The following is a 17,783-nucleotide window of genomic DNA, read 5'->3' on the forward strand; positions in this document are numbered from 1 at the left end:
GTGCTTTGAAGTGAAATCACTTTTTTTTTTAGTGTAATGCTACCCCCTTCTGTTCCTTTCCTCTCTCCCTCATTCCTGCACTTCCCGGTACCAACAAGAACCTTTATTGTCAGCTTTAAATTCCCCCCGCCTCTCACTCTCACTCACTCACTAATTGCAAGCCTGGAAATGCAACCTTTGTATACAGGGTCTTATGACTTCAGTCTGTTCTCTGCTGATGTACAGTTCCTGTCCCATCACCAGGCACATGAATGTGCCCTCTGTCGTTCTGAGACCTTTCTTGTGCCGAACTGTCTTTTTTGTTGTTGTTGTATTTTTCTGAAGTGAGAAGCGGGGAGACAGAGAGATAGACTCCCGCATGCGCCAGACTGGGATCCACCCGGCATGCCAGGGGGTGATGCTCTGCCCATCTGGGGCATTGCTTCGTTGCAACTGGAGCCTTCCTGGCGCCTGAGGAGGAGGCCATGGAGCCATCCTCAGTACCCGGGCCAACTTTGCTCCAATGGAGCCTTGGCTGCGGGAGGGGAAGAGAGAGATAGAGAGGAAGGAGAGGGGGAGTGGTGGGGAAGCAGATGGGCGCTTCTCCTGTGTGCCCTGGCCGGGAATTGAACCCGGGATTTCCACACATCGGGCTGACGCTCTACCGCTGAGCCAGCCAGCCAGAGCTGTAGTGTCTTTTAAGTACAAAGACTCCTCCAATCACGGCGCTTAGAGCTCATTTCCCCCACTGCCCTGTGTGGCCGCCCACCCCCTGTCTCTCTCTTCCGTGGTGGTGAGGCAGATGTCCTTCCCACGGGGAAGGGAGATCCATGCTTTGTTGCCTTTCCAAGAGCAGAGACGTTGGAGGGCCTTGGGGCAGAGCTGTGGCCAAGGGCGTCTGTTGCAGGAACTATGTCCAGTGAACCCCAGGGTCTCTCTCTCTCTGTTCGTTGTCACATCAGTTCTTCTGAGGTTAGCAGCTCCGGTCGCCACACCCAGGTTACCAGTGTCACTCTTGATGACATCAGTCTTCTGGCCCATCTCCAAATCCATCTGAATGGTGTCGTTCACCTTGATGAGGGGACCAGGGTGGCGGATGGTGCGAGCATCACAGGTCACCAGAGGAGGGTCCCTCTTGTGCCCACAGAGACCGCCCTCACTCTGCATGACCTGTGCTTACCTGTGCTTGGTCCTCTCAGCTGTGATGCGGTGAACAGCAAAGCCACCCTTGGCATCGAGGATCAGAAGGAAATTCTCTCTGATCTTGTTGGCGCTGATGACCTCCGTGTAACTGGCAGGAAGGTTATGTCTGTTTGGACCTTGCTATCTTAATGAACTTCCTCCCCTGTCTGGGCGCACTTCTGTGTGCTCTTCAGGGAAGTGACAAGAGGGAGGCATCCTCCCAGCTTGTGGGGACCGGTCAATGGCCAAGGAGCAGACACACCAGCCAGTTTATCCAGCACCCAGTGCCCTGGAGCAACTACAGGCATCAGACACTTCTTGGGACCACAAGCTGTGGCTGTGCTAGGCACGGATAGACCTTGACCTTGTTGAGGTTATGAACCCCTTGAACGTCTGATGAAAAAAACCACAGGCCCTCTTCCTAAGCATGTGTGTGTGCCCACCTGCATGTACACACCCACACACAACACATCATTTTGCAATCGTCTCAAGGGACCTGCAGACCTTGGTTAAGAAACTCTCTGATTGGAGCCATCTCCTCTGATATCTCTTGCAACAAATTCATCCTTCACGTTTTTTACCAAAGTTACCTTTCCAGAGTAGGCCTAGTTACGCCCCTCCCCTGCTTAAAAACCTGTCTTTGGCTGATGCACGGAAGACGGGGTTGATTGATTCTTACCTTGCTGTCGCCTGAGCTGTTGCCGTTGCCCAGACAGACCGTGCGTCTGCGTCACTTTGCGCCAGCTCTGGCTGCCCCTGTGGCGAGACCCCTTACCTGCCCTCCACCCCACTCTTCTTCGTCTGTTGAAGGCTTCTTTGTTTTTCCCCGGCTCTGATTAAACAGGTTTCCATTCCCGAGACCCATCAGTGAGTCTCTCGTTCATCTCCACTGCCCTCAGTGTCTTCCTCTCCTCCTGCCTGTCCTGAGGCATGGAGTGGGTGAAATCCCGTGGAATTGCTACGTTATAGGTGCACTTAGAATGTACTCTTGGATGTACATACCGTAAAATTCACTGTTTTGGAGTGTGCCGTTCTGAGCATTTTACCAGACACGTCAGGTTGTGTGACGGCCAAGACGGTGGAGACGCAGAACAGTTCTCTTGCGCCCCCCCCCCCCCGAATGTCCCTGCCTGCCACCTCCCTGTGGGGTTCCGTTTCTAAGATGAATACGTGTGGTTCCATCTATTGTTTCATCCCCCAAACTAAGTAGTTGTTTGCTTTTCTGTCTCATGAGGTTGTAGACGCCTCCAGAATCCAAACCACGCCTCACTTTTCCGTTCCCTGGAGTTTCTGATGTGGAGCTGGGTGCATTTGAAAGAGCCCAGAGCCCGAGTCTTAAGTGGAGTCAACACCTGATTGCACGGTTAACACGAGTAATTACGAGGTGTGCTTTAACTGTGAGACGGGGCTTCCCTCGTCCACGCTTTCCTGCCTCTGCCTCCTCCGTCTGAGTCTGCCCACGGGCTCCACCCTGGCCTGCCCAGGCCCTGTGCCCGTCGGGGTAGCAAAGGCACCCGGGGCTCAGAAACCCTTCAGCCTCTGGGTTTTTGAAATGAAGTCATGAGGTTGAGCAGACCTAGCACGTGTTGTGCCTGCTCTGAACCTGGGGCGTCTGGATAGCTTGTCGGTGGCCCGAGGTACCAACGGCTGGCCCGGCGGCATCCCCGTGGGTTTCGTGGGAGGGACCCTCATGGGTCAGCATGTTGATGAGGGAGAAGGTGGACTCACCACTCTTTATTGGCCGCTGTTCAACTCAAGATCATCACGGGGTCGCTTCTGGGCCTCCCGCCCCCTGAATAGCATCAGCAGACCATCCTGGAGCGGTGAGTGCTGCTGGTGACCAGTGTGGGGTCGCTGGAGACCCTCTGACCTCAACTGTCTCTGAGCCACACACCTGTTGTCTTTCCTTGCCTTACCTCTCGGGGCTTCTGGCTCACTTATTTGTACCTTTGGAATCTCCTCTTCTTTCTGGGCACCCCGTTTCCCCGTAACTGATGGTCCCTGTCTAAGCTGGGGGCTCCCTGTGCTTGTGTGTGTTACTTCCAGGAGAGGAGGTGATGAGTCTCCCGTCCTTAGAGCTCTTGGTACGGGGTTGACATCAGTCACCCTGCCTCTCAGTGCTTACAAACACTGATTTATAAACCCATTTTGGGGCACGGCGTGTCCTAGCAGGGTTATCGACAGGCTCGTTGGAGTCATACCACCCCCGTCAGCCTTTTCAACGTCGACAGAGCATTCCGGAAACACCTCACGTAGGTGGGACACACGCTCTCTTCACTGCTGGACTTAATTAAAATTCTTTCCCTCCTATAAACAGCACCAGAGATGTAAAAGTAAACACAACATCGGGGAAAAAAATGTTTCAGAAGAAGTGGAAAGGTTAAGGGAGGGGCGAAAAGTGTTCAAATCAAGACTGTGGTTGGGACTCCCCAGTGGTGGGGTGAAACACTTTGGCAAAGAGTCAGGTATTGTGATTCGTGAACCTGAGTGGAGTCAACCTAGTCAAGTTACTCTTTCCACTCCGTTATTTAAGAAAAACAAAAACAAGAAATCATAAGCCAAGCCTTTGATGTTAAAGAGAAAGTCAGTGGACATGGAAAATAAGCGCCGTATTTATTTCTTCTCAGGTTTCCGTGACATTATTAACACATCTTGGTAGAAAAGGCTCTGCCTTCCTCCCCGCCTCTGCTATTGTTTTGCAAGGAAAGTGAGGGGTGTTAGATGTCCATTTAGATTTGGGGAGGTGCCTAAACGTTCAAATTGTTTTTCCAGATAAGGTGTTTTCTCCAGTGGGTACAAAAACCCCCCCAAATATCACGTTTGCCTTTTGTGAGAGTCCTGCTTCCAGAGCAGAGAGCCCAAGCGCTTCGCAGGGCATGAATCCGGATCATTCTAGAAACTGCTCGGATGGAGATCTGTGATGAAGGCTTCTAGAATACTTAGGGACCTGACTCCGTTTCCCGCTTCCCCGGCTACAGCTCCATCCGCACGGGTGGGTTCCATGTGAAGTCCGGACCTTCCCTGGGTCCTGGCCATCCTGGTGGCCCAATACGGAGACCTGGGTTCTAACCGACAGACGTCAGTTTGGCACCCGTGCACAGAGGCCTTGAGTGTGGTGGTGGTGGGGTGCTCAGCTCCCCTTACAGCTTGGTATGACCGGAGGTTGCCGGGAACAGTGTCCTAAGAGCAACAGCAGGGCGGTGCGTGGCTGGACTGCTGGCCTTGCGCCCAGAGCTACAGAGGTCCTCGGCTCTGGCAAGGGTGACTTTGCTTTTGACTCCTGAGCAGTTCATCCACTACGTGGGTTAGAATGTCTTCTCATTGGATCATCCCATTCGTTGAACTGTCGTCTTAAAGTTATACAACCATTTCTTAGAAAAAGGTTAACACTTAATTTTTATTGGGGAGTTAATGAAATTCTTTGAAGTTGAAAGAGGGGGGGAAATGGTGGGGGAGGGGGCTTTTGGAGCGGAGGGAGGCCCAGCTCAGTGGGAGTGGCTCAGACAGGCCCTGAGGGGCCTCCAGGTGGGAGGAAGGAAGTCCTGGAGAACCAGTGGACACTGAGGACAAACTTTGCTCTGTCACTTTGCCTTTGGCCAACTCCAGCAGGAGGGAACTGCCCGCTCCTTGTTCTGAAGATGTAGAAATAAATGCCCACCCATGTTGACAGTCCCCCTCTCCCCCCAGGCAGAAGCCTTTCTTTAGGGTAACATTTCCACAGAAAAGTCCCAGAAGCCTCCTGTTCTGCATCCGCTGAGGAAGCCAGGCCTCCAGTCCCTGTCCCGTGCTGCGTGCTGTGCCGTGGGCCACCCTGCATTGCTGTCTGTCACACGGAGATCCTCCACCCTTGTGTGGGCCTTCCCACCTGGGCCACTGAATCTTTGATGATTAAGATCTTAGAAAAATTTGGTTAGCAAAGTAACTATTCTGTTTCCACTGTCAGTGGGGACAACCACACTCCCTTCAGACACTGCCCACTGGGAAAGAGTGCACAGCCCGCAGGTGATAGGGCATGGTCCCCAGCGAGACTTCCTTTTGCCTTCAGAAGGCAGCTGACCTTCTGACCAAAGGGACTGGCTGTCCAACAGGGGTTTCCCGTGGTCCCCTCAGGTGTGATAACTTGCTTGAACAATGAACGGAACTCAAGAAAACACACGGGACTGGAGCAGTTACAGTTTTATTACAAAAGACAGACCTCAGGAGGACCAGCCCAGGGAGGAGGTGCAGCAAGAAGGTCTCGGGAAGCAGCACCACGCTTCTGCGTCCCCTCCCCCCTGTGCCCTCTCCCCCCTGCGCCCCCTCCCCCTGTGCCCCCTCCCCCTGCACCCTCTCTCCCTGCGCCCCTCCCCCTGCGCCTCTCCCCCTGTACCCCCTCCCCCTGCAGCGGTGAGTCAGCCTTGGGCCTCACATCCACGTGTTCACCACCCAGGAAGCTCCACGGTGTTTTTACTGGGGCGTTATTACAGAACTGGGATTCCTTAAATCATTGGCCCTGTGATTGGACTCAACCTTTGGCCCGCTTTCCTGCTGTCTGTGCAGGTGGGGTCGGCTGAAAATCCCAGCCCTCTCAGCTCAGGGTTAAGTCTTCCTGGTGACCTGCCCCCCACCCCCCAGCTATGGAGTGACCCTCTGGGGAGTTGCCTCATTAGCATAACAAAGACAAACCATTCCTCTGGAAACTCAAAGGTGTTTTAGGAGCTCCAGCCAGAAATCTGAGACAGGGGCCAGACTTCTTCATTGCACCACAGTTTTATAAGTTAAATGGCACCACTGTTTCCCATATTGTGAAATGACTGATGTCTGCTGAGGGTCTAACCCTTGGTATCACCTGCTGACTTCCCATTATGGAACACGGGGAGGCAGCCCCCTCACCCCTGGCTCTCACTCCCCCCACACCCCTTTTCCTCCCACAATTCCGAGGTTTCTATAGTGTGACTACATACATATTATTTTTACGGCTGAGCCAAGTAGTGTTATTAGGACCACTCCTCCTTCCTTGTGCAAATGCTTGTTTTCCTTGGACTTAAAAATGGCATCTTTTAATTTGCTTAATGTAGGATGCATCTCTTAGTAGGTCTTCTTAAACCGTGTAAAGGAAATGACAGAATCCTTCTCGATGTTATTCCTTACTCGGTCATAAAGTTGACGTCTGTTGGTTTCCCCTGGGACCATCTTCTGGCCCCACTCTGGATGCATTGTTCCCCAGGAACTTCCCACAGCTGTTTCCCTCACATGAGCTTTCACTGTCATTCCAGAAGTTTCCTTTGCCTCTCCAGCTTCTTGGCTCCAGGGGGGCCAGTGTGGGGCCGCTAGCTTTCTGAGAAAGGGTGCCCATCAGTCTGTGATGCTTTGTGCCGCAGTAGTGGCCAGCTGGAAGAGACTTAAACAGAATGGACGTTGAGTAGATCAGATATGTCAGAGTTGGGATGGCACAGGGCGTAGGCTGAGTGATATTTTCAAACGCAAAGGTCTGTCAGAGCTCAACTCTTTGAGCCTCCGTGTGAGGGTTTGGCCTCATGGGCTCATGGACAGGTCACTGCCGTGTTTCTGGTCTCGTGTGCAGACGACAGTATCCAGAAGCCAAAAATGAACCATTTTCTCTGGTGAGCCAGGAAATCCTTTTTTTTTTTTTCCTCAAAACCTCTTAGACAACGTGCATTGTAACCCTGGCCATAGCAGAAGGACTGGAATTTACCATAACTGAATTCTAGTAAGGACTCACCCTTGTAGACTGGTGCTCACCTCCTTTGAAACAGATGACCGCTAAGAGATGGATGAAATGGAGGTTTGTGAGAGACTTAGAAGAGGGCTGCGGCTGGGCCGGCCACGGACCACAGCTGTCCCGGTGTCCAGGGAGGTCAGCTGAATGTCGGAGAACATGTCACCAGGCCACTGGTAGTGGCGTTGGGCATCGTCGTCTAGGCTGGTGATTAGCTTCTCCTAGTTCTGCAGGCACCCTGCGTCGTCTGATGCTCAGTCCTTTACAAGTTCTGGCTCCTTCCTTCTCTTTGGAAACTTTTAGGGAACTCTCTTGGTTCCTGGTATTCTGATACGCTGTGGGGAAGGTGTGTTTTTATTATTATTTTTATTTTATTCATCCTGATAAGCACTTGAAACGTTAGGAACTTGAAACTAGAAAACGTCTCCCACATTTTGGGAAATTGTTCAGTGGTGTTTTCTGCTTCTTGAGTTTTGGACCCCTTGGGCTGAAGCTTTCATTTCTTTCTATCTCCTATTTTCTACCTGTTTATCTTTTTTTTTTTTCTGCTGCATGAGAGAATTTCACAACTTTATCTTCCCAGTTTCTATCGATGTTCCCTGTATTTTTAGTTTTCAAGAGCACTTTTCTTGTATTTTATTTATTTTTTAGTAAGAGGCAGAGAGAGGGACAGACAGGGACAGACAGACAGGAAGGGAGAGATGAGAAGCATCAATTCTTCATTGCGCACCTTAGTTGTTCATTGATTACTGTCTCATATGTGGCTTGACCAGGGGGCTACAGCAGACCGAGTGACCCCTTGCTCAAGCCATCAACCTTAGGTTCAAGCCAGTGACCATGGGGCCAGGTCTATGATCCCACACTCAAGCCAGCGACCCTGCGCTCAAGCTGGTGAGCCTGCGCTCAAGCTGGCAACCTCAGGGTTTCCAACCTGGCTCCTCAGCATCCCAGGCTGATGCTCTAACCACTGTACCACCACTAGGTCAGACTGTCCGCGTGAATATATATATTAAGAGCAGTAAATGACAAGAGGAGTGGAAAATACAGTGGGTGAAAATTCTGGGACACTTTGTTATGTAAGCGAGAGAGTCCAGGGTTGTTCACATTAGATGGATTTCAGCATTCCGGAATAGGTGGTTGGGTTGCTTAGTGAGAAGGAGAAGCAGGAGGTTGAGTAACCGGGCGGGAGCTTGGGAATGATCTGGAATGTTCAGTGGCCAGGAACAGGAGCGCAGTGGGTAAGTTACAATGACGAATCAGCTGGCGTTGATAGCTCAGTTGAAGAGGTTTGTTATTTCTCAGATTAATGTCATTCAGTTTGTCAGACCCTTGCGTTTGTTATTGCCTTTAAATGACATTAACGTGACATTCCCGATTGTAACAGCGATGCATTCTCATTGTAGACACTTTGGAGAACAAAGAGGTAAACATGATCTAATCCTTCCACTCAGAGAAAACCATCATTAACATTTTAGTGGTTTCTGGGCTGCATCTAAGAGCATGTGACTATATGTGTTCCTTTAAAAAAGAAAGGAATTAGAATCATCTGTAGGTTGTCTTTTTAGACTGTGCTCTTTCCACTGAACAATATGTCACAGATTGTGAACATCAAACTTTTCTTTTTCAAGATCACTTCCCCACCTCTTTGAGACTTGATCTTGCCGAGCAGTTGTGGGTTCACGGTGAAACTGAGCACAAACAACAGAGAGGTCCCGTACACCCCTCTCTGCCAGTCTGAGCTCAATGCTTTTCAGATGTAAATAGGCCCCTGTCCCTCCCCTACTCCACAGCCTCCTGTGTCTTCCGGTCACTTTTGAACAAAAACCTGAGCCCCAACGTGGCCTCCGGTAGCCTGCCCGTTCCTGCTCCTCTGCCCCTCTCCCTCCCTCCTGTGGATCCAGACATTTTGACTGATCCGGGACCCATGGGTTCAGCTCCGCCAAAATCTGGTCTGGTTACGGTAGACCTCACACTCAGCTCCAAGAGGTCAAGGAAGCTATGAGGATTGGGAGCCCCCAACACGTCGGTGACCCAGCTTGTCCTGTAGAGCATGATATTTTGTATTGCCTTCTACAAATATGTGTCTTCAGTTGTTCTTTTGGGTTTTTTTTAAAGGGATTTTTAAGAATTGATTTTAGGGGGAGAGAGAGGAAAAAAAAATACATTGGTTTGTTGTTTTAATTTGTTTATGAATTCATTGGTTGTCTCTTGCATGTGCCTTGACCGGGGATCAAACCTGCAACCTTGGTATATTGGGACGATACTGTAACCAACTGAGCTACCTGGGCAAGGCTAGTTGTCTTTTTTTTTTTTTAAGTTAAATTTCCATAAAGGAACTTCCCGTTGTTATGGTCTCCTGTTTCATCTGCGGCAAATTATGCTCAGAGACTATCTTTGCCATTAATACAAATTTATTTAACACAGGTTCACTCTGGGAACTATTTCTTTTTCTTTTTTTTTTATTCATTGAGAGGAGGGGAGACAAAGAGACAGACACCCACATGCGCCCTGACGGGGATCTACTTAGCAAGCCCTCTAGGGGGCAATGCGCTGCCCATCTAGGGCATTGCTCTGTTGCTCAGCAGCTGAGCTCTTCTTAGCACTTGAGGTGGAGGCCATGGAGCCATCCTCACCCCCCGGGCCAACTCACTCCAATGGAGCCATGGCTGCGGGGGGGGGGGGGCAGGGAGGCAAGAGAGAGAGAAGCAAGAGGAGGAACGGGTAGAGAAGCAGATGGGTGCTTCTCCTCTGTGCCCTGACCAGGAATTGAACCCAGGACTTCCACACGCTAGGCCGACACTCTACCACTGAGCCAACCAGCCAGGACCTATTTCTAATACTACTGTTTAATAAGCCGCTAGCATGCAGGATAATAGGTCTTCATAGGCCAGTAAGGAATAACATATTCCAGACCAGTGATGGATTCATCACACCATTGTTCCAGGCAAAGGGCAACTGAAGCAGTGAAGGTCGACCTTAGTGGAGGGATGTGTCCCTTCCTACTTGCTGGTTCTCAGGAGAATCACTCCTTCTACTGTATCAGCTGCCAACTTAGGCCCCTCACTGCTGGGCCAGCACTGCGGTGGTGTCAGCTGGTAAGATGGGCTACTCCAAGGGAGAGGTAGCCACCCCAAGGCAGGAACAGATGTCTCCTTTTTCTGAGACTGCTGTGTTGTTTAACACCCCAGCCAGCCGACAGCGGCCTGGCCACCGCAGAAACAAGTGACCCAACACCTTCAGAGAGCTATTTGGATCAGCAAAATGGAGACTTGTCTGGTGGCCACAACGGAACACTCTCAGCAGGTCCTTCCTGACTCTCAGTATTTGAAGTTTCAGCGTCCACTATGTCATAGCCACTCTTCCATGTGTGATCAATACATCCCCAGTGGTGCCGGTCAACAGGCTGAGCTACCGAGGGCTTATCTGCGGCAACAGAATGCACGACGGCACCCTGGCATGGCTTCTGCAATGTATACAAGCTCCCCCTCCCATCAGCACAACCTCCTTGATGTCAGAAACACATGGCCAGGAAATCGTAACAGACCCAGACACCACATCTGCTTAGATTTCTGTGGTTGGCGAAGGTCCCGTTCCGCGCTCTGCAAAAGGAAGGACAAGTGTCTCAAAAGACGGTCAAGGGGAAATTTTCTGGCTTTTTAACATTTTAAGACTCGGTGAGATGAGGCATGTAATATGGAATGCTAGATTTCTCGGTGCGTAAGGCCCTCATCTTGACCGCTGTTGTGAACAGCAAGGGGACCCTTATAGATGAATAGTATATGATGGTGTGGGTACATTTGACCCTGCAAGGAAGCCAGATGTTAAGTTTGCGGCAGGCGTGTCTTGTGCCTTTGTCAGACAATTCACCTTGAACTTGGGCAGAGATGGCAATCGGCTGGAAAGTTTCTCCGCATTTGGGGTCCCCCTGCTCCAAGTCCTTTGCTTTACATGAGCTTGCAACAGTCATTTCATTTTAGAAGACAGGAGGCACATCTCACTTCCATGGTATATCCTCATCTCTGACTTGTTTTTCTAAAAATTTTTATTTATTGATTTGAGAGAGAGAGGGAGAGAGAAAGAGAGATTAATTAGTTGTTCCACCCACTCATGCATTCCTTGGTTGATTCTTGCATGTGCCCTGACTGGGGATCAAACCCACAACCTTGGTGCATTAGGATGATGCTCTAACCAACTGAGCTACCTGGCCAGGGCCCCCTCTTTGAGCTTTCTGAGCTCAGGGTGGTAGGGGTGCATGGCCACTGTCTGGCCCACTCTGCAACTCAGGGCCAGATTTAGATCTTGAGAGAGGTGGTCGGACGGAAGAAAAAGAGATAATGAAGCCAGCAGAAAGAGAATTTTTGAGCAGAAGAAAGGAGCTATCTAAGAGAAGAAATTATTTTTTTTTCCCTGGGTGCAGAAAGTATTAATTTTGCAAACCATCTCCCCATGAATATTTAGTCTGGGCTCTCTCTGGAGGATGGGATGAGTCACCGAGTATGACCGCAGAGTGGGTCACACTCGGGAAAGGGTGTGGAGGGACACGGGCCTGCCCTGAGCTCACAGGGACGGCTCCCCTGGGTGCAGCGGCCGCATAGAGGCTGTGGGAAGGCGCTGATGACGAGTTCACTGTGTCCAAGGGGACACTGTGTCCCGACAGAGAACCACTGTAGTTGTCCTTAAAAGTAATAATCAGTTTACGGAAGGCATACTTTTTAAAGGCTCAGTTTCCTTTTCAATTTACTAGAGCTCGTCATTTCATCTAATTATTTTGCATAATTTTAATTTATTGGATTTCCCTCCAATATTTAAAACTACACTTATAAGTTTAGTATATATATATAGTATATATATATATGTATGTATAGATAGTAATTATATAACATATATAATAATTTTCCATTAATCTGAGAGAGAGACAGGCAGGGAGAGAGAGAGAAGCATCAACTCATCATTCCACTTAGTTGTTCCCTCAGTTGATTGCTTCTCATATGTGCCCTGAGCAGGGATTGAACCCATGACCTTGGTGTGCTGGGATGATGCTTTATCCCCTGAGTCACCAGTCCAGGACCTAGTTTATATTTTAAAACCTATAAACTCTCTGAGAGGCAAACTTACAATCTCAATAGTAAAAAAAAAAAAAAAAAAAAAAAAGCCTCACACAAAAGCTAATAAGTTAAACTTCTACATACAGTAGTCGGGTTATCTCAAACATAGCAGTATTATTTACACACAATACCTTTCTGATATCTCTTTTAGCTTACGGACAACAAGACCATTCTGACAGGTTTTCTACAATATTAAGAACGCTTTCCACGGCTGTCGCTCAGTTTATCTTCTATTTAACACGAAAGCCACATACAGACACACACAAGCCACGTCCTGGATGTCCTGTGAGGTCTCTTCTTTTGTTTCCTTCCCCAGGATTGGTTATCCAACGAAAGAAACAGGTGTCCTCCCCCCCACACACACACGCACACACACACACACACACACACACACATATACACACGTCTTTTTTTCCTTTGTCCTTCATTCCATTCAATGGCATTGATAGAATACATGATCTCCGAATTAAAAAGGGAGAAGGCGAACACTGTTTAACTGCTAAAACATTGTGTGTGGAGGGTATTCTTGCAGAGATGATATTTATTTTATCATTGTGTGCCTCAGTCATGATGCAAGTTTATCTCCCCGGGAGGAGCAAATGTGTAGCTTATTGAAGCTGGCGCACAGCATGTGGAGTCAGAAAGAATCCAGGAGAACCTGCATTCCGGGCATTCCCCAAGCGTTCTGAAGGGGGACAGAGTCACCGCCCAAGAGCTTTGCAAGGTGGCAGCAGGAAACTGGACCGCGCCTTGCTCCCAGTCCCGAGGCACACAGCTGAGGGCTTGGGAGAAAAATCTCTGACTTTATTAGATTCCAGATTTAAATGTCTTTGACAACAGTGGGAGGAAGCAGACAGACTCCCAGAGGGCTTCAGGTGACAGACAGACCGTCAAGCAGAGAGGTCTCGCTACATGTTGGACGTTCTTTTCTAGCTAGAAGCATAGTCCTGAAACACAAGTGGAAGCTGGTAATTTATTTATTTATCTTTTCATTAATGAGATCAACCATTTTAAAGGTACTTAAATGCTTTCGGCATCTCTGTCCTCTCCTCCCTTCTCAGCGTCCCCGGGAATGGAAGGGTCAGGAGGGGCTGTGGGAAGGCCAAGACAGAGTTAGAAGGCATTACAGAGCTGTGAGGTTGTCACCTCAGCCAAGGGCGTAAGCAGCCAGTTGCTCACGTCCTGGGTCTATTTAACTGTTTCTAGTGACTCTTGGGAATGTCCTCCGCCAGGTTAATCCAGCAGTTTCTTGTTTGTTTTTGTTTTTAACATTTATTGATAACCTACTGGGTGCATCAGACCGATGGGACCCATGACTCAGAGGCCGGGAAGGACAATTAGATATTTTCTCTGTTAGGCGGAGAGACACAATGGTTCTTTGTCTTGTCCCACACATGGAATCCAGCCCCTGAAAGAAGTCCCTTCTCCATAAACCTACGGACAAGTTTAATTCCGATCCTGTTCCCTCTCCCGTGCGTGAGCTTGCATGCCTGCTGGGCTGCGTGTGGCCCGTTTCCTGAAGTCCCTCGAATGAGTTGATTTAAAATGAAAGTCACAAATCATTTTTACAAAGATTCTTCATGTCTCTAGAATCAGCAAGTGTTACCAGGGAGTCTTTTTGTTGGTAATTTTTTTTTTTTTTTTTGGTGTATTGATTGATTGATCTTGTAGACTAGAGGAAGGCAGACAGAGGCAGATTCATTGATTTTTTTTTTCACTTATTCATGTGTTCATTGGTTGATTCTTGTATTATGTGCCCTGACTGGGGATTGAACCCACAACCTTGGCATATGGGGATGGCGCTCTAACCAGCTGAGCTACCCAGCCAGGGCTGAGGCTCATTTCCTAGTAGAAGTCTGTCTCTGTTGTATAGCTTGGCACCCACTGAAGAAATAATCCTGCCTTTTATGTCCCGGAGTCAAATGTTAAGCCGAACCTTCTAAAGTCTTTTGTGTCTGTTACTGCTTTACCTGAAATAATAATAATAATAATAATTATTATTATTATTATTTTTCCCTAAGTGAGGAATGGTGAGGCAAAGAGACAGACTCCTGCATGCACCCAACTGGGATCCACCCAGCATGCCCACCAGGAGGCGATACTCTGCCCATTTGGGGCATTGCTATGTTGCAACCAGAGCCATTCTAGCACCTGAGGTGGAAGCCATGGAGCCATCCTCAGCGCCCGGGCCAACTTTGCTCCAATGGAGCCTTGGCTGTGGGAGGGGAAGAAAGAGATAGAGAGAAAGGAGAGGGAGAAGGGTGGAGAAGCAGATGGGCACTTCTCTTGTGTGCCCTGACTGGGAATCGAACCTGGGACTTCCACACGCGGGGCCGACACTCTGCCACTGAGCCAACCGGCCAGAGTCTTATTATTATTTTTTTAAGTGAATTTCAATTAATGTAAGATCCTGAGCGAGTAAAGATTAGATGCGGAGCGCTTCCAACACCAAAGCCGCAAAGGAACTGACGTGTCACGCGGGAAGTTGGAGCAGCAGGGAGGAGAAACCAAGTGAGCTTCCAGTCTGCATGGACTGAAGTTCTTCCATTTTAGGGAGCGCTCCTGTTACTCAGGTCTTCACCCTGCTCTCAGAGGTGCGTGATGTGAGCCCCGGGGGAGTGGTATAACCGTGTCACAGGAAATGCCTTAGGATGCTTTCAGGATCCAGACAGGTGGGCTGGCTCCTCAGATTTTAAGTCACTATGTTGCCTGGTCCTGCCTTGTGCCCGAACCCCTCAGAGGAGTGGAAGTTCTGGGTGGACGTCACTCGTTTTGATATTCTTGGTGGTGTATTCTGTATCCTCCAGCGCACGGGCAGTCCCGTCTTTCATCGTGCAAAAGGGTGCCTCCCGACAGAACTTTCTACACTGTTGGCATGTTTGCCACTCACGACCCGTGACTGTGGGTCACTTCGAGTGTGGCTTTAGTGTGTCTGAGGAATTAGTTAATTTAATTGAATAGTCACACCTGGCGAGGGCCTGCCACATCAGACAGCAGAGGTGTAGCATTTTGGGAGAGGCACCCACAGGCTGGAAGGAGGCACGTTCCTCCTGATGGGAGAACCGAACCCCACCGCGGCTGTGGAGGAGAGCTGTGGACTCGACCGCGGCATTGCCAGGAGAAGTTCGTCCGCAGGCACTTGCCCGGTGATTTGCTTTAGGGATACATACGCCGAGTGGAAAAGAGGATTTGAGTGAGTAGAAGATGACACAGTCCGCTGCGGTGCTCCACGGCTGCATGAGACCGAACTCACTGAAGCCACCGCAACGAGAACAAGGTTGCGACTGCTCTTCAAACACCTCCCAGACCAGAGGCCGGCCTGTCTTACTCCTGCTCTGGGGTGGTCCTGGTGCCTCCCGGAGGGGCCCACTGGCTGGGACATTGTAGAGAGGGTTTGCTTGGAGTTCCCAGGGAGTTCTAAGCCTAGATTTAAGGCTCCTTAAAAGGATCTGCTAAGTGACTGGCAAGTGTGGGTACAGGGTGGAGAGGGTGGTGGCCTGCATCTAAAATAAGAAATCCTGATGTGAGAGATTCCATCCTTCCTTCAAGTTGGGGTTTCCTAGCCGCACGTAGACATGCAGCAAATAAATGCTGCTTTCCACTGGGGAAGAGAAGGACCATCTGACACCCTGTAGGAATTGTGTTGCCCTGGCCAGAGAACTCGGCTGGTGAAATCATCGTCCGGATGGGCAAAGGTTGCTGGTTTGATCCCCAGTCAGGGCACGTATAGGAACCGATAGATGTTTCTCTCTCTCTCTCTCTTAATCTCTCCCTTTCTCGTTTCAGTCAATACATTAAAATTTTTTTAATTAAAAAATGAATTGTTTTAATTGGTATTACTACTTACTGCTTGTAATCATGAGTTCTGCCTTTATCCAAATGCTTCTACTTCATGTTTATGTGCGTCGGAATCGGTGACATAACACCGTTCACGTGATCTTGTGTGATAGGTATCTCATTGGAACGAGTCACACGTTCATTGCTGTAATATTAATAGTTATGGATTACATGGCGTTTAGAACCGTTTCTTATTGAATTAGGAATCGGACTTTTTGTCTCAAAACTCATGATCAAGTTCTCCCACAAGGAAACACGTTCAATTCTCACTGTGTTGAAAAGGATGATTCTGCCGGTTTGTGCTTGGTTTCGGGGGGGGGGGGGGGGCGAGCGGCCACGCTCTGGCCCATTGTCAGGCTGGCTTATCGGCTTGGAACAAACAGACAGCGATGTGCTGAGGTTTCTACTCTTGCATAATAGGGTGGAATCCTTGTGTGGCCCTGGGCATTGTCTCTGACCGCTGTCTGCTGCGGGCTTGTCTCGTGGTGGACGGTGCCAGTTCTGATCTGTCCCTTGGCGGAGATACGCCGTTGGGGAGGGCAGGCCTGCTCTCCTCCCCCCACTACTGTGTCAGCCGGGTCCCAACGGGCCCGATGGATTCCGACAGCGCACAACAGTGGGGACTTCGTGAGGCTGTGCAGCCCCGTCCTGACCTGCTCCCTTCTGTCCCCTGCAGGCCTGGCTCACCCTGTCCCCCCCCCACACACAGTTTGAGAGGGGGAAAGCTGTGACACGGGTTATTTGGTGTGACAGTGGGGACAGACACGGACATTTTGGGGGAGAAAAGAAGAAAAACACCTTTTCCTTCCTGCCCCTTGATTTTGTTTTAATTTGTACCTTTGTGCCTGTGTAATTTGTTTGGAGCTTTGCCCAGTGGGGGACCTGGTGCACCCTCAAGTGTGCTGCGTATTCTGAGCCAAACGTGACATAGCGATCGGGAGGTCTGCCGACACCAGGGAGACTCCTGGATCTCTCTCCAGAGACAGGTCCGTTTGGCTCGTGCCCTGTGAGACCCTCCAGGCCACACGGCCTTGTCTAGCCGAGCGGTGGGCCCTGCACCCTCGCCAGAGGGAAGGAGGACCCGCCCGGGAGATCTACCGGGTGGGGATGTTAAACTGAATGAGAATAGAAGCCGGAAGTATGATCATGTAGAGCCAGAATGGCCTTGATCGTGAGGAACGGTCCGCTGGGTTTCTCTTGCATCTCTGACTTAATTCAGATGAGAAATGGACTCATTTTCTGGGACGTTTGCTCTCACACGGTGAGGTGCACGGGCCATGCGGCCACGCTGGGAGCAGGGTCCCGGGGAGTGGGGGGTCTGTACAGCATGGCCATGCTGGGTCTTCTCCCCCAAGGGGTCTCCAGCCCCTGCATTAGGTTTTAGGGGTGAACAGCAATGTCAGCTTTGAACTTTGGAGCAACTGAGATCCGGAATTCCCTTGTTTAAGACTGGAAGACGGAGTCCCTTGTTGCTGGAGGAACACAGCCACTCGGCTTCTTTAATGAGAAATTCTTCTGCCAGACAGACATCACAAGGGACGCTCAGAGCCGCATGGAGGCCCCTACCCCACCCCAAGCCCGTGGTGAGCTCGGGACGGAGCTTCGCCCACGGCGTGGGCTTGTTGAGTGAGGACGTGTCCCTGCGTGAAACCCCAGGTCCCTTTCCAGTGCAGCTTTGAACTCGAAAATGATTCTGTGGTCATGCCTGACATCCACATCTGCTTGTAAAGGCTGAGAAAGCCGTGAGACGGGACCCCCCAGTGTAGGGCACTGCCCTCCCTCCGGCCTCTGAACCGTGTTTTTGTTAGGCTTGCCTGCAATTATGTCTTGTCTGGGTTTTGTGGGGTTTTTTTCCAGTTCTGATCTGTGCTTTCATCTTTGTTTGATATTTTACATTTGGACCGGAGCTCCAGGCCCTGAAGAATCATCTCTGACTGAAATACAGCAAGACCTAAGTCTCA

The 17,783-nt window shown here is 50.0% G+C and overlaps 1 protein-coding gene and 1 pseudogene across 6 annotated transcripts in view; one reads left to right on the forward strand and one right to left on the reverse strand.

Moving 5' to 3' along the window:
• TJP1 (tight junction protein 1) overlaps nucleotides 1–17,783 on the forward strand; it is a 161,902-nt gene that overhangs the window by 48,158 nt on the left and 95,961 nt on the right. The window lies entirely within an intron of this gene.
• LOC136310655 (small ribosomal subunit protein eS4-like) lies at nucleotides 709–17,157 on the reverse strand (annotated as a pseudogene).

Source organism: Saccopteryx bilineata, chromosome 7 (genome assembly GCF_036850765.1).
Source record: "Saccopteryx bilineata isolate mSacBil1 chromosome 7, mSacBil1_pri_phased_curated, whole genome shotgun sequence".
NCBI lineage: Eukaryota > Metazoa > Chordata > Mammalia > Chiroptera > Emballonuridae > Saccopteryx > Saccopteryx bilineata.